The 3,445-nt window shown below is 40.2% G+C and overlaps 1 pseudogene; it reads left to right on the top strand.

Moving 5' to 3' along the window:
• LOC111981807 (phospholipid-transporting ATPase IA-like) overlaps nt 1–3,445 on the top strand; it is a 115,225-nt pseudogene that overhangs the window by 84,730 nt on the left and 27,050 nt on the right.

The following is a 3,445-nucleotide window of genomic DNA, read 5'->3' as shown; positions in this document are numbered from 1 at the left end:
TGGGTTGTGTTGGGGCAGAGTGAGGAGGGTGATGTGAGGTGGGGTTATTGTTCCACACTGTGTTGTGTTGAGGAGGGTGAGGTGGGGTGGGGTAGGGGTGGTGGAGGCAGGGACAGAGGGGAAAGTTGTAGGCTACTTGCCAGTTGAGGCTAATTGGGTTTAAACGTGTAATTGTAACATTGGAGATAATCTATAACACATTGAACCACAGAGATGGGGGGGGTGAGGAGGGGTACATCCATCGGATGTAGTGATCACAATATACTAGCCATATCAAAGTTCCAAAGGCTGGGCATAATATTGTGTATAAGAGGTCATACAATACGTTTTGTAGTGATTCCTATGTTGTTGATGTGAAGAATATTTGTTGGTCCGTGGTGTGTAATCACGAGCAACCAGACGTTGCACTTGACACATTTCTGAAATGTCTTATCCCAGTTACTAATAAGCATGCACCTATTAGGAAAATGACCGTAAAACCTGTTAAATCCCCGTGGATTAATGAGGAATTTAAAAATTGTATGGTTGAGAGGGATGAGGCAAAAGAGAGGTCTGGCTGCAGAACTGATTGGCAAATGTACTGCAAATTGAGAAATCATGTGACTAAACTAAATAAAAATAAGAAATTACACTATGAAACAAAGGTAAATGATATACAGAATGATAGTAAAAAGCTTTGGAACACCTTAAAGGAAATTTGGGTCAAAAAGGCAAACTCGGCTCCATCATTCATTGACTCAGATGGCTCATTCATCACAAAACCCACTGATATTGCCAATTACTTTAATGATTTCTTTCATTGGCAAGATTAGCAAATTTAGGCATGACATAACAGCAACAAACTACACATCCAAGTATATTTGACCAAATTATGAAAGTTTACGGAAATTCCGTAAAGTAAACGTGGAAGAGGTGACAGAATTATTGTTGTCTATCAACAAGCGGACAATATTGCCACTCCTATTTGCCATATCTTCAATTTAAGCCTACTAGAAAGTGTGTGCCCTCAGACCTGGAGGGAAGCAAAAGTTATTCCACTACCTGTTACGTTCGTTGATGGAAGGATCGGACCAAGATGCAGCGTGGTAGGTGTACATTTTTATTTAATAAATGAACAATAAAAAAACAAGAAAGATAAACGACACGTAAAGTTTTGTAGCGCTAACACAGCAACTATACAAAAACAAGATCCCACAAACTAAGGTGGAAAAAAGGCTGCCTAAGTATGATCCCCAATCAGAGACAATGATAGACAGCTGCCTCTGATTGGGAACCATACTCGGCAAACAAAGAAATATAACACATAGATTGCCCACCCTAGTCACACCCTGACCTAACCAAATAGAGAATTAAAAAGGATCTCTAAGGTCAAGGCGTGACACTACCTAAGAATTGGAAATCCCCCTTAACTGGCTCAAATAACCGACCAATCAGCCTGTTACCAACGCTTAGTAAACCTTTGTAAAAAAAATTGTTTGACCAGATACAATGCTATTTTACAGTAAACAAATTGATAACAGACTTTCAACACGCTTCTAGGGAAGGACATTCAACAAGCACACCACTTACACAAATTCTGATGATTGGCTGAGAGAAGTTGATGGGGGCTGTTTTGTTAGACTTCAGTGCGGCTTTTGACATTATTGATCATAGTCTGTTGCTGGAAAAACGTATGTGTTATGGCTTTACACCCCCTGCTATATTGTGGTTAAAGAGCTACCTGTCTAACAGAACACAGAGGGTGTTCTTTATTAATGGAAGCCGCCAACAAAATCCAGGTAGAATCAGGAATTCCCCAGGGCAGCTGTCTAGGCCCCTAACATTTTTCAATCTTTACTAACGACATGCCACTGGCTTTGAGTAAAACCAGTGTGTCTATGTATGCAGATGACTCAACACTATACACGTCAGCTACCACAACGACTGAAATGACAGCAACACTTAAAGAGTTGCAGTTAGTTTGAGAATGGGTTGCAAGGAATAAGTTAGTCCTAAATATTTCAAAAACTAAAAGCATTGTATTTGGGACAAATCATTCACTAAACCCTAAACCTCAACTAAATATTGTAATGAATAATGTGGAAATTGAGCAAGTTGAGGAGACTAAACTGCTTGAAGTAACCCTGGATTATAAACTGTCATGGTCAAGACATATTGATACAACTTTAGCTAGGATGGGGAGAACTCGGTCTATAATAAAGTGTTACTCTGCCTTCCTAACAGCACTATAAACAAAGCAGGTCCTACAGGCCCTAGTTTTGTCGCACCTGGACTACTGTTCAGTCTTGTGGTCAGGTGCCACAAAGAGGGACTTAGGAAAATTGTAATTGGCTCAGAACAGGGCAGCACGGCTGGCCTTGGATGTACACAGAGAGCTAACATTGTCAATCTCTCCTGGCTCAAAGTGGAGGAGAGAATCACTTCATCACCACTTGTATTTATGAGAGGTATTGACATGTTGAATGCTCCGAGATGTCTGTTTGAACTACTGGCACACAGCTCCGACACCCATGCATACCCCACAAGACATGCCATCAGAGGTCTCTTCACAGTCCCCAAGTCCAGAACAGACTATGGGAGGCACACAGTACTACATAGTGCCATGACTACATGGAACTCCATTCCACATCAAGTAACTCATGCCAGCATTAAAATTTGATTTAAAAAACAGATAAAAATACACCTTATGGAACAGCAGGGACTGTGAAGCAACACAACATAGACATATGCATGCAAACACACAATAACATACGCACTATACACACATGCCACTGATTTGTTAAGTATTGCGTAGTAGAGTAGAGCCTGAGGCACACACTTATATGTGGAAATCTGTTATGAAGGTATTGTAATGTTTTCAAATGTATAATTGCTAATTTGCTGGACTCCGGAAGAGTAGCTGCTGCCTTGGCAAAAACGCATTACTTCAATAGAGCCGGTCGGTTTATAATTTGTCTTTAAATTAGAAATGGTTTCATCTAGACCAATTTTATAAGTTGACAAAGAGTGCTTTTTTCGCGAGTTGACATTCAATGCGGATGGATCCTGCCAAACCATGTATTAAAAAGGAACATCTTGAGAGAGTAAAGTGATTTTTTCCCCACCAATGAATGGGCTCCTTGCTGTTATCATAAAAATTATTTAAAACTTTTCAGAATAACAGAGCAGTGAATGGAGCAGGAGGGAAACAAGGGGCATGAATACAGACCTTTTGACGGTTGATACACGGCCATTTCTATGCTACTTCATCCTTTAGTGTTGTTTTGTGACATCTGTGCATAATGTACAATTCTGAAATCAGTGTTTTTGGGAAAAGCTACTATGATTTTAAACATCTCATCCAAGCTCCCACACACATGTAAGAGTCGCTGTGTGGAAACGCACAAACATTAACCACACACACTACTGTTTCTACTCTTCCCAGCTTCTTATGAATTCCGTAAAA

Source organism: Salvelinus sp. IW2-2015, linkage group LG20 (assembly GCF_002910315.2).
Source record: "Salvelinus sp. IW2-2015 linkage group LG20, ASM291031v2, whole genome shotgun sequence".
Lineage (NCBI taxonomy): Eukaryota > Metazoa > Chordata > Actinopteri > Salmoniformes > Salmonidae > Salvelinus > Salvelinus sp. IW2-2015.
Note: the sequence above shows the minus strand (reverse complement) of the source record. Positions and strands in the feature narration are given on the sequence as shown.